At 43.2% G+C, this 14150-nt stretch overlaps 1 pseudogene; it reads left to right on the forward strand.

The window, feature by feature from the left end:
* Window positions 1-10555: 10555 nt before the first annotated feature.
* LOC148117804 (keratin, type I cytoskeletal 18 pseudogene) lies at window positions 10556-11921 on the forward strand (annotated as a pseudogene).
* The last annotated feature ends 2229 nt before the right edge of the window (window positions 11922-14150 follow it).

The raw sequence follows: 14150 nt of genomic DNA on the forward strand, positions 1-14150 counted from the left end.
GCTGAAGGAGCGGAAGGAACTCCCACAGCATCTCCCCCTTTTGTTTAAGTAAGAGAGTTCTAAGCCTACTACGAAATTATATACAATAAGTACAAACCTACGAAATTATATACAATAAATACAAATATCCTATTCTAACTAGCTTAAGTCTTGTATAACAAATAACTTGGCCAAGTCATGAAAGGAAAGTAACTACATTTATATAATCTTCAATCCCATCGAAGATCTGAGAAGGGAAATAATGTTATCTGAGTAATTAGGAAGTGCAATCAAACAATTCCAGAACATGTAACAAATCGCAGAGACAACTGGCTACCTGGACAAACACCCAAAGTCATGTTTGCAGCGTTGAAGCAACCAATTTTGGCTAAGGCCTGATGCAACTGACATACCATTTTCAAAGGCAAGAAACTTTAAAACTATCTTACCCTGTCTTCGCAGGATATGACAGTCCTGTTTTATCCATTTACGGATATTCTGTAACTCTGTCAGTAGTTGAGGTATGAGCATTTCTTTACCCAAAGGCCAGTTTTGTCAAGAAGAAAGGCTCCAGGTGGAGTGTCTTTGGTGCTCAACATTCTCTCGGGAATAGATCAGTGTTGCCAGGAGCAATTGTGTCTCCCTACCACAGAATTCTGAATTAGATTAAAGGCCATTTTTTACAGCTCTTTGAAGAGGTTGAAGATTATCTATCTATACTGAATATAATCTCTATGTATCTAAAAAACCTGATTAGTCTAATTATAAATGACAAACTTAGATGACTGTTGATCTATATAATTCTCAATATCTATCTAACTTAAAGACTGAGATAATAAACAACTGTGAAATAAATGAGGACAATGTGACCTCCAAATATAAACAATGTGCAAGTATACATTGCAATATGGTAAATATATATATCAATACATAAACAATATATAAGTATCTTAATCAGAGGTAGAAGTGTACAATGCAATATGGTAAATATACATATATCAATACAATATATATATATACTAATACATAAAAATGTTTCAAACAGAGGTAGAAGCATGCATGCATAAAATAGTCAACACAATTTAACTTTGTATCAATATATAAGAATCGATACCAATATGTTTGTCTAAAAACAATAACTCACAAGTACAAATCTATTATCCCATAATCCAATTATCCCTCTTTTTTTTTTTAATTTTCCTGCACTTATAAAATTCCTCCCCTAACCCTCAACCGTATACTAATTATAACCAACCCCTAAATGATGTCCCTAAACCCAAGGACAAACTTTACTGGGAGAGGGGACGTCATTCTCTAGAATTACTTCCAGCTGTCATGGGGGCGACGTTCTTTCTGGGGGATCCTGTGAAAGTAAAATGATGGTTAAATTTCAAGATCAATGTCTTTTAAAATTGCAAATAGTCTCTGAGTATTTTGTGGAGGTCTGGCCAGAATGTTGTACAAGATATGCACCATTTCAGCACGTTGGAACCGTCTTGTGCAGCTGGTACCCAAAACAGGTCTTGTAGTAGCGCTATCAGTATCATGACGTCATATCAATCAGGTGGAGTTGTTGTTCTGGGGCCCCATCTTCTTCCTGGAAACTTCAAATGTCACTGTAGGAAAAACTCATTGTTCATTGTAGAAAACTTAAACATTAATTATATAGACATATACAGAAATACATATATTCAATGAAAGACATGATAGATATATTTAATGAAGGTATGATAGATATGAAGAAAAGTAAAGATGTTTTCTAAACTCATATTTCTTTCTGTCCCATATCATGGCTCTTGACATGAGACAGAAACTCCAGAAACTCTGGGTTTTTCTTTAAACAACAGGCTTGGAATTAGAGAGGGACTGAGCCAGAGTCCAACTCTAAAACCAGCTCTATAAATTTAGAAATATGATTTAGTATATAGTACTTACAGAACCTATTCAGTTTTCTTGATAGTCCCTATTGGGCCGTTATTTTCCATCTGTCAGTATTCAAATATCCAAGGTCCCTTGAATTTTTCAAAGACAAATGTTTTCCTGTGGAGATAAGAACAGAACCCTGCCCCCATTCTATATGTTTTTCTTACCACCTGTATGAATATCATCATTGTAGATGAGCTGTCATTTCTCCTTTCCAAGAGGTTTCTCCTCTTCAAATTGAACCTTTATTAATTTTGATGGTATCCACAATTTTTCTTCTCCTGTGGAAACAAGAGCAAAACCCCTTCCCCAACGTAGCACTGATGGAGGAGGGTTATCTGTCTATCGTGCTATTTTCATTGGTCAATAAAGAGACTACCTTGGCCCTTTGATAGGACAGAAAATTAGGTAGGCGGAGTAGACAGAACAGAATGCTGGGAAGAGGGCTATGAGGCAGACGCCATGGAGCCAGCCACCAGGTCAGACATGCTAAATCTCTCCCGGTAAGCCACGACCTCGTGATGCTACACAGATGGTTAGAAATGGGTTAATCAAGATGTGAGAGTTAGCCAGTAACTCACTCTCTAGAGATAATGGGCCAGGCAGTGCTTAAATGAATACAATTTGTGTGTTGTTATTTCCGGGGCTAAGCTAGCTGTGCAGGAGCTGGGCAGGATGAAAAGCAGGCCTGCCCTCAGCTCCTCACTACAGTAGCACATCTCCTGGCTTCCATTGAGAGGTCAGCACGTCTTTGAAATAAACAGGTTGGTTTAGTTCAGAAGTTTTTTTCATTATCCAATGCCTCTCTGCTGCTGTTGTTCCTTTCTCGTTAGCATTAAGAAAATTCAAGGTTAATAAAGCATTATGCAATCTATTTCTGGGGGTATCTTTCGTCCCTTTCTGTTTGTTTAGCATATCCTTTATAGTACGATTTGATCTTTCTATAACTGCCTGACCTGTAGGATTATTTGGTATTACTATAACGTGTTTTATATTATAATAAGCAAAGAAGCGTTTCATTTTCTTAGATACATATGCTGGACCATTGACTGTCTTTATTTGTGCAGGTATACCCACGATGGCCATAACTTCCAATAAATGTGTGATTACCGAATCAGCCTTTTCTGAGCTCAGGGCAGTTGCCCATTGAAAACCTGAATACGTGTCTATGGTGTGGTGTACATATTTTAATTTACCAAATTCCATAAAGTGGAACACATCCATCTGCCAGATTTCATTCCTTTGAGTACCCTTTGGGTTACTCCCTGCAGGCAACGGTGTTTGATTATAGAAAGAACAAGTAGGACATCTCTTTATAATGTCCTTAGCTTGTTGCCATGTAATGGAATGTAGGTACCCAGGTCTTTTTCCCTTTTCTTCCTTGGCATTTCGCAGGGCTGTTTGACCTCTGGCACCTGGAGATTCTGCACTAGCACTGGCTTGAGGGTAGCTTAGAAAGAACAAGGCTGTTTTGTTATGGTAATTTCACCTGTAAACAAGGTTGCAGCTGCGGGCCCTACACGCCTCCCATGCCTGCCTCCCCCATAGCTGACCCTGCCTGAGTTCTGGGAATGTATCAATCTATTCTACTGCTCCTGATGGGAGGGGGCCATGCCCTTTTGAACCCTCTTGCCTCCTGGTATATATACCTGAGTTAATAAACAGCGGCTTTTTTACTCTCTGGCAAGCGAGCAGGTCTCTTGTGTCTTTGTCTACTTAAACCCTTAGAACAGTCATCCATTCTCGTGGCCCTGGTTCAGGAAAGTGCGCTCCTGGATTAGGCCTGGGTATCCACAGAAAAGTGCAGAAGCTAACAATGGAAAACTCTTTCTTTAAGCCTTTACTATTGGCGTGATGTTTTTTTATGAAATTCAGAGGCCTGCAGAACGCTTCCAATCAATAATTGGTCAATTTCAGCGTTACCTTGTGCTAGAGGCCCAGGCAGACCAGTATGGGACCGGATGTGAGTTATGTACATTGGACAAAGTCTATTCCTAATTATGTCCTGTACCTGGATAAACAATGAAGTCAACTCTGTGTCATCTGGTATGAATTCAGCGGTTTCAATATGCAAGATAACTCTTTCTGCATATTGTGAATCTGTAACTATATTAAGAGGTTCTTTAAAATCCCTTAGCACCATAAGAATGGCATATAATTCTGCCTTCTGGACAGAATTATAAGGGTTTTGTTCCACCTTACTCAATTCTTTCGATTTATAACCTGCTTTCCCTGATTTATTTGCATCGGTATAAAATGTCCGGGCTCCAGTTATTGGAGCATCACGTACAATTCTAGGAAGAATCCAAGAAGTTCTCTTTATGAGGTTAAGTCTATCACTTTTGGGATAGTTGCTGCTTGTAGAAGACCGCAACCACACTCTCCACCATAGATGGCGCTGCACCGCCAGGTGAGCTAGAAAGCTCACACATGTTGGTAACTTTCCACTACTCCCAAGGTATCACCTGGGACTGGGAGCAGTTGACCAATCCAAGAGTGACACGTCCGAAGCTAGGACTGTTTCATATATAAGGGATGGCTTCCTTCATATCTGGGTCTCCGCCATATGGCTTATGCTCTAGCTCCCAAGAGGATTAAAGCCTTTCTGCAGAAGGATCCTATGTCCCGCGTGGTTCTTGCAGGCGATGCCGAGCACAGGACATCTGGTGCCGATACCCGGGAAGAAGAAGAACTTTGCACCGCCGGAGACCAGGAAGGATTCAGAACTGCAGGCATGCATGCTCAGAGAGGTACGCTCTAAAGTCCAGAGAGTATATCAGAAACTGAGCAGCAGTGGGAGGTTGTGCGCGCGCACCCAGATAAGTTAAAAAGGACCCCCCAGTGATTCTAAGAAAGTAAAAATGGGGGAGAAGGCTGATTTACAAGGTCAAAAGCTTTATGTTATGTTGTTCGTGTTGTCTTTTGTGTACCGGATAGGAGAAAGATATTTAAATTTAGAAACTGCTAAGGATATGATGTTTTAGAAAAGAGGTTTTGTTTTTGTCTCCACAGAAAATGAGAGCCTAAGGGTGTACTTGGGATTTATGTGGTTTGAATCACCGAGACCTCCTGAAATGTTGTAGTGTTTACCCCTAAAATGCAGCCGCCCAATACAGCAGGAAGCAGCCAAAGAGACTTAACGGCGCCCAAATTCCCTAAAAGATTAAATGAGGTCCTTTCAGTGATTGCAGAGCAGCAAGCCTGCTTCTCTGAGTTCCGCTTTGCTCCGTACACCGGTTTGGGCTCGGAGTGAGTGCAGCTGGGGCTGGAGGGCAGCTGGAGTGGAGCTTTGCTCTGAGGCTATGGTGGGAGGCACGTTGCGCCGGCTCGGTTGGTGCCTGGACTGGAGGGTGTCATGGCGGTGCCGGGAGTGAGAGCGGTGCCACAGACAGCCGGGCCAGAAGGCTTACAATGTACCTAAAACTGAGGGTCTCTGAGGCTAAAATGGCTCTGGTTCCATTTGGCTATGCTAAACGATGCTGACTTCAGGCAGGGCTGGTCGTAATTATCATAATAAAAGCGCAATTAAGGTTTAGACGCAGTAAACAGGCAGTACCATATTACATCTACATAGTGCGACTTAAGTTTTTAAGAACTGCTTAGCATTTTAAGAACTCAAGTCCTCCTGAAAGATTGCTGTGTATACGCTTGGCTTGTCTGGTGTTTCAGGATCCGCAGGGAGGTGGATGCGAAGGGCCCTTGGATTTTGGGGTGATTGGGTCGTTGGCTGGATCTGTGAGAGTTTACAGCCACTTTTGCTGTGGCACAGGTGTTGAGAGTTGGCTAGTAGGAAAGCAGCCCTGGTCGCCGCCTCTCCCATCGGCCTCTGGCGCGGACCTTGAGATGTTGCCGCCTGTGCCGCCTCGGTCTGGGTGTCAGCTCCCGCCACACTCCCCCACCAACACAGCCGCGGAGGACTGGGCTGGCCCCGCAGAGAAGGCGGGGGCGCCTGGGGGTGGAGCCGCCACTTCCTGGCCTGGGACACGGGCATCCGCGCAGCGAGCAGGCCCAGGGCCGCGCACAGCCCTTGGATGGCGGGCAGGCTCTGGAGCCTGAGGCCACCGTACCGGCAAGAAATACGGGAGCCAATAAATCTTAAATCTAATATCAACAAACAGGGCCTGGGTTTTCCTAGGCACCACTGGGGCAGCACGGCCTATATCATGAAAAACAAAGACCCTCAATCAGTTATCCACCACAGTGGCTACAGCCCTGGATCAGCAGGTTACCATAGATACATCTATTAGAGGTAAAATAATGGTTCTTAATCAAATAATTGACCTAGTACAAGAACAGGTGGATATCTTATGGCAGCTTGCCCAATTGGACTGTGAATGGAAAACTCCAGCCTTATGTGTGACCAGTGTACCATATGAGAACTTTATAAAAGTGGCTAACTTGTCCCGAGAATTGTCTTTGTATCTTGCAGGAGAATTTTGATGATTTGCTGTTCTCCTTGAGATGGTCCATTGTGACAATCAACTCCACGCGAATGGACATAAGCCTGGCCAAAGGATTCCAGTCCTGGGTCGTGTCCTTCATCCCCTACTTCAAAGAATGGGTGGGGGTAGAAATGTTTTGGAACGGTCCTGCTATGGAATAGTGTTCTCCTCTGGATGGTCTGCTGACTCTAATCCCAAAGCCATAGTGATAAAGTGGTTTTTGCACAGCGCTGGCTGCCCTGGATCAGGGAGCCTCTGCTTATATGTGGTTATCTATGTTAAAGCAGTAAGGTTTAAGCCAACCAGCTCCTGCACCCCTAGGACTGTGGTCCATGGCACAGGGTGGAGTGCTTGGCTTAGCTAGCCCTGAATGTTGTGGAGCTGAAAAGCATCGCACTGAGAATGGCCCTCTCTGAGAGATAAGTCACACTGCATAAGGGTTTCCTGCCGTATATCCCCTTTCCCAGAAAAATGGCAGAGGGCAGGCCAGATAAGTTCCAGGTGTCATGAGCCTAGGGGCAGATTCCGTGTAAGCCCATTTTAATGTTTTCATTTTGGGAAGTGCGACCTCTATCTTTACCTTCTGAGGGAGTTGCCTTTCTGCAAAGAAGTAAAATTAGGGGGAGATGTAGAAGGCCGCACCCACACTCTCCACCATAGATGGCGCTGCACCGCCAGGTGAGCTAGAAAGCTCACACATGTTGGTAACTTTTCACTACTCCCAAGGTATCACCTGGGACTGGGAGCAGTTGACCAATCCAAGAGTGACACGTCCGAAGCTAGGACTATTTCATATATAAGGGATGGCTTCCTTCATATCTGGGTCTCCGCCATGTGGCTTATGCTCTAGCTCCCAAGAGGATTAAAGCTATTTCTGCAGAAGGATCCTGTGTCCCGCGTGGTTCTTGCAGGCGAGGCCGAGCGCAGGACAGCTGCTAATTTCTCCCAAAAAATTAGCACAAGCTCTTTGCCATGGTTCATTATCTTCCCATAACTTTCTTATTTCCTCAGTAGTAAAAGGCACTATAATTTCTGCTGGATCTATACCTGCTAGTTGACGAAGTCTTAGTTTACCTTTTATAATTAATTGCGAGACCTTTTCTATATAAGTTTTTAATTTTTTACTTGGTTTATGAGGTATAAATATCCACTCTAAAATAATATCTTCCCTCTGCATTAAAATCCCTGTAGGAGAAATTCTGGAAGGCAGTATGACTAGGATGGAACTAAGATTCGGGTTGACCCTATCCACATGTGCCTCCTGTAATTTTTCCTCAATCATTGTCAGTTCCTTTTCTGCTTCAACTGTCAATTTTCTGGGACTAATCAAATCCTTATCACCATCTAAGGTTTTGTTTAAATGAACTATTAGATCAGGTGTTATCCCAACAGCTGGTCGTAGACTGGAAATATCTCCTAACAATCTTTGGAAGTCATTAAGAGTCCGTAACCGGTCTCTCCTAATTTGTGCCTTTTGTGTTCGAATTTTCTCTAACCCTATTCTGTAGCCTAGGTAATTAATAGAATCTCCTCTTTGAATCTTTTCAGGGGCAATTTGTAATCCCCACCTAGGCAAGACTTTCTTTACTTCTTCAAACATACTTTCCAAAATATCTTTATTTGAATCAGATAATAAAATGTCATCCATGTAATGATAAATTATGGACTTGGGAAATTGCTTATGAATTATTTCCAGTGGCTTATTAACAAAATATTGACACAATGTGCGACTATTGAGCATCCCCTGTGGGAGGACAGTCCATTGATATCTCCTAGTAGGCTGAGAATTATTATAAGTAGGCACTGTGAAGGCAAATTTTTCTCTATCCTTTTTTTGCAAAGGTATAGTGAAAAAACAATCTTTCAAATCAATAACTATAAGAGGCCATCCTCTTGGTAATAGAGAAGGCAAAGGAATTCCAGATTGTAGCAGATCCATAGGCTGAATTACCTTGTTGACAGCTCTTAGATCTGTCACCATTCTCCATTTACCAGATTTCTTTTTTACAACAAACACAGGAGAATTCCAAGGGCTGGTTGATTCTTCAATATGGTTAGCATCTAGTTGCTCTTGTACCATCTGTTCCAAAGCCTGTAACTTATCTTCAGCTAGAGGCCACTGCTTGATCCATATTGGCTTCTCAGTTAGCCATTTTAAAGGTAGGGCTGTTGGTACCTCTAAAGGTTTGCTATTGGCTGTGTATTCTTGTACAGTCTGAATGGCTGGTGACCTTTTTCCATAATACCTCATTATATCCTTCCCAGAATTGTGAGTTCCTGGAACTACAGGAATGTTAATCTGGGTATTCCATTGCTGTAGCAGGTCACGGCCCCATAAATTTATTGCAATATTTGCTATATATGGCCTTAATCTTCCTATTTGCCCTTCAGGCCCTATGCATTCCACCCATCTTGTGCTTTGCTTTACACGAGATAGGATTCCAATTTCCAGGAACTGAACATCTACCTCATGAAGAGGCCAATTCGGATGCCAAGATTCTGGAGTAATTATTCTTACATCCGCACCTGTGTCTAATAAGCCTTCAATAAAAATGCCATTTATACAGACTCTTAGCTTTGGTCTTTGATCGTTAATATACGTTTGCCAAAATATACGTTTACTCTGTCCTCCTGAATTTTTTGACTCATTCTACACATGTAATTCATCATTTAGACCAGTATTACTTTTTACGGCAGACATTGGAGTTTTTAATTTTCTTGGTGAGACACATTTTCGACTGTAACTGGGAATGACTGGGCCACTTTTGGCTTGGGGCTCTGCGAGAGGCCCCTCAAGGAGTTTCTTGATGGTATCGGGTTGCCTTGTCTGTCTGTTGTTGACCTTCATTCGTTGGACCAATGTCAGCCTTTACCGCATCTCCTGCATATACCTGAAGGCTGAGGTCTCCTACTTTTGTCATTCCCAGAGGAGATATTATTCCTAGAATTTCTTTGCCTGCAATCCCTTTTCAGATGTCATAATTTACCACAATTAAAACACCTGGTAGTTTGATGTCTCCTCATAGCTTTGGAAATCGCTTCTCCTATCCAGGATTCATCATTATAGCTAAACATCTCAACATTCATTGTATGTTGTATCCATTCTTCCATTGGTGCTGATCTAGATCTTAAAGGCCCAATTATCTTTTTACATTTAGTATTTGCATTTTCAAAAGCTAGAGATTCAAGAAGTATTCATCTAGCTTCTGGGTCTGTTACCCCTATGTCCAGAGCCTTAATTAATCTTTGCACAAAGTCAGTAAAGGGTTCCCTCTGTCCCTGCCTAACCCTGGTATATGATTCGACCCTTTTTGCTGGATCTTGTATTCTATTCAAAGCATTCAAGGCTGCTTTGTGACATAAGGACAGCACTTCTTTGTCATAAAGAGCTTGGACCTGTGGATCAGCATATGCTCCTACACCAAGAATTTGATCTTGGGAAACCTCCACACCTTTTGCTCTTCCTTGTTGTTCCATATGTTTGGATTCTTCTCTGAAATAAATTCCAAACATCAAGGAAGGTCCATCATCTAAAACTGCAGACATTAGCTGAGAGAAATCATGGGGGGTAGCTCTGACATTAGAAGCCCAAGTCCTTATCATTTCCTTAACAAATGCAGAGTGCAAGCCATAATTAACCACAGCTTGCTTAATTTCTTTTAAATCATTCATTGCTATTGGTGTCCATCTAGCTTCTTTAACTCCCTTTGAACCTTTAGAAGTTGACCCTTTGTCAGAATAAATTACAGGGTATGTTGTTAGAACCCTGGGTAAGCCAGTTCTAACAGCTGGTGGTGGCATTGTATCCTGTCCTTGTGCCTTCTTACTCTGTCCACCAGCTCCAATAATTTCTTCAATCATTTTTAATTTTTTTATCATTGTATCCCTTAAATCCTGAATCTCCTGACCTACCTGTGTTTCTAGGAATTTCACTAAGGTATCAGGTTTTTGGTTCCCATTCTGGAGGTACATTCCATCTATTACCTTATCAAAACTTTGTGGTAACATCTGAACGTCAAATTCAACAGCCTGTACCCTTTCAGGTAACTTCCTAGTACCCTTGGACATGGAGTCAGTTTTGTCTATCATAGTATCCCCTTGTTCAGATAACCCCTGATTTTCAATAATTTTAATCCTCTCAACTAGTTGTTCCACATTAGTCCGTAAAAATCGTATCTTTCTTAATGATAAAGTATTGAAAAGAGCTCTCGCTTCTCTCTCCTCTCCAGACAACATGAGCTTCACCACCCGCTCCACCACATTTTCCACCAACTACCGGTCCCTGGGATCTGTGCGGACGCCCAGCCAGCGGGTCCGGCCTGCCAGCAGCGCGGCCAGCGTCTATGCAGGTGCTGGGGGCTCCGGTTCCCGGATCTCCGTGTCCCACTCCTCAAGCATCTGGGGTGGCTCCGTGGGGTCTGCAGGTCTGGTTGGAATGGGTGGCATCCAGTCCGAGAAGGAGACCATGCAAGACCTGAACGACCGCCTGGCCAGCTACCTGGACAGGGTGAAGAGCCTGGAGACCGAAAACAGGAGACTGGAGAGCAAAATCCGGGAACATCTGGAGAAGAAGGGGTCCCAGGGCATCAGGGACTGGGGCCACTATTTCAAGATCATCGAGGACCTGAGGGCTCAGATCTTTGCGAATTCTGTGGACAATGCCCGCATCATCCTGCAGATCGACAATGCTCGTCTTGCTGCTGATGACTTCAGAGTCAAGTATGAGACAGAGCTGACCATGCGCCAGTCTGTGGAGAGTGACTTCCATGGACTCTGAAAGGTAGTGGATGACACCAACATCACGAGGCTGCAGCTGGAGACAGAAATCGAAGCCCTCAAGGAGGAACTGCTGTTCATGAAGAAGAACCATGAGGAGGAAGTCAAAGGGCTGGAAGCCCAGATTGCCAGTTCTGGATTAACCGTGGAAGTGGATGCCCCCAAATCTCAGGACCTCAGCAAGATCATGGCTGATATCCGGGCCCAGTATGAGTTGCTGGCTCAGAAGAACCGTGAAGAACTAGACAAGTACTGGTCCCAGCAGATTGAGGAGAGCACCACAGTGGTCACTACCCAGTCTGCGGAAATCAGAGATGCTGAGACCACACTCACAGACCTGAGACGCACCTTCCAGGCCTTGGAGATTGATCTAGAGGCCATGAGAAATCAGAAAATCAGCTTGGAGAACAGCCTTAGGGACGTGGAGGCCCGATACAACATGCAGATGGAGCAGCTCAATGGGGTCCTTCTGCACCTGGAGTCAGAGCTGGCACAAACCCGGGCAGAGGGGCAGCGCCAGACCCAGGAATACGAAGCCCTGCTGAACATCAAGGTCAAGCTTGAGTCTGAGATTTCCACCTACCGCCGCTTGCTGGAAGACGGCGAAGACTTCAGTCTCAGCGATGCCCTGGACTCCAGTAACTCCATGCAAACCGTCCAGAAGACAACCACCCGCAAGGTCGTGGATGGCAAAGTGGTGTCTGAGACCAATGACACCAGAGTTCTGAGGCACTAAGGCTGGGAAGGAGACTACCCCTGGGGACCAAGGGACCAATAAAAATGTGTGTCTTCCTTGGCAGACTTCCTGCTTGTGCACATGTTGAGTCTACAACCCCATCTTGGGTCAGACAGATGTCTCTTGACCTAAGGGGTTTCACATGGATGGGGCAGTGGGCGGGGAAGAGTCTGAGTTCTTAAAATACCTAAAAGATGATGAAGTAGGAGATATGGCTGTCCTAGGTTCAGGCGAAAGCGTAATAAAACTGTTATGTCCCGCTCAAAAAAAAAAATATTGAAAAGAAAACTGAAACCTAGTAACAAGTAAATTAATATATTCCCATAGTCATATAAACCTTGCATGACATAATCCATTGTATTAATAAAGAAAACAGTAAAATTGGCGTTGGAAACAAAAACTGCCATATTACCTCTTGTCTAGTTGGTGGCGCTGTTGCCAAGTTGCGACTAGAACCACTGCAAAGGTGACTTAAACAGGTCCTGTTTCAGTGTCCGCCTTAGTATTTGTTAAAAACTAGGAAATATAAGTTACTCAACAAAGAAAATGTAATTAAATCAATTCCATACACGGAACTAGAAACCCAGAATCCAGGGATAGAAAAGAGCAACCCGGAAACCGCGTATGCCTCCACGTGACCGAGTCGTTCTGATTCACGCCACTAAAGCACCGCACTTCCAAGGGAAATTTAAAAACAACTCAGAAAAGAGCAAACCAGGCAGGCAGAGATTGTCCCGAGCCTGTGGAGCTTGGGAGGCGTGGAGTTTAATTGAACTGCTGGCTCCACACACAGGGCACAGGCCGCAACTGAGAGAGGTCTCGTGACTAGCCAAGCTGGTAGCAAGCAGTTGAGTGGGGGGGAAGGGGGAGGTTCTACAACCAAACGTTGGGCGCCAGATGAAGGCGTAAGTCACAGACAATCCCACACCAGTTTGGAATTATGATTAATAGAATGGTTATTTATTCAAAGGGGAAAAAATTTACAGATTACCGTCCCAGACAACAGCCCCTCCGTGCGAACAGGAAAGGAGTCCAGGAGCCGGAAGCAGAGCCGGAAGCCAAAGAGGGAGTGGAGGACAGCCACTGCTTTTTTTAAAGAGAGAGAGACCATGCCCCAATGGGCTGGTAACTCAGCGGCGATTGGCTGAAGGAGCGAAAGGAACTCCCACAGCAGGTGGTGGTGGTGCACACCTTTAATCCCAGCCTCGGGAGGCAGAAGCAGGCAGATCTCTGTGAGTTCGAGGCCAGCCTGGTCTTCAGAGCGAGTTCCAGGACAGGCTCCAAAGCTACAGAGAAACCTGTTTTGAAAAACAAAAACGAACAAATAAACAAAACAAAACAAAAAATCAGAAGGGAAAACACATTACCACACTCATTACACAAAGCCAGATAATGATTTTTTAAAAAAGGGGAAAAAAAAACAAAACCAAAATAAAATGGATCAATTTTCCCCAAAAAATATAGATATAAAATTTTCCAGTAAAATTCTTGGAAACAAGTTCATAAAACACTTTAAAAGAATGTATACCATGACTAAGCTGATTCAATTCCAGGAGTGTTCGATTAGTTCAAATATACTAATTCGTACCTATAAGACAGAAATCACATAATCATCACAATCAACACAAAAAAAGTCTTTGAAAGTTCAAAATTTCTTTATGTGATAAAAGCCTTGAAAAAGCTAGAATCAAAGGCAACACCTCAACTATGTGAAAGGCTATGTGAGACAAAGCTATAGCTCACATTATTCTAAACAGAGAAAAACTGAAGAGCAGTCCCCCAAAACACACAGTGGAAATCTAAGTCTTAGCGATATAAGACAAGAGAAAAATAAAACAAATAGGAAATGAACATATCAAAGTATCCCTATTCACAGGTGACACAATGTTTTGTCATTTTACTTTAAGAACCTCAAAGGACCTTTAAAACTCTACTAGAAAACTCATATACCTTATAAATACTTTCAATGAAGTAGCATAACACAAAATCATTACATAAACGCCAGAACTTTTTCTGTACACCATTAACAAACTCCAACCAAGAAACTGAGAAAAATTTCCATTCACAAGAATGGAAAACGCCTAATAATAAACCTACCCAAGGAAGTGAAAGACCTCTGCAGTGGAGGCATTAAGACACTGAAGAAAAGCATCGCTTAGCTGTGGATTTCTGCATCTTCCATCAGTTACTGGATGAAGGTTCTATGGTGACAATTAAGGTAGTCATCAATCTAATTACAAGGGGAGGGCAGTTACAATACCCTCTCCACTATTGCTTAGTTTCTTAGCTGGGGT

This window comes from Myodes glareolus, chromosome 25 (genome assembly GCF_982192425.1).
Source record: "Myodes glareolus chromosome 25, mMyoGla1.1, whole genome shotgun sequence".
NCBI lineage: Eukaryota > Metazoa > Chordata > Mammalia > Rodentia > Cricetidae > Myodes > Myodes glareolus.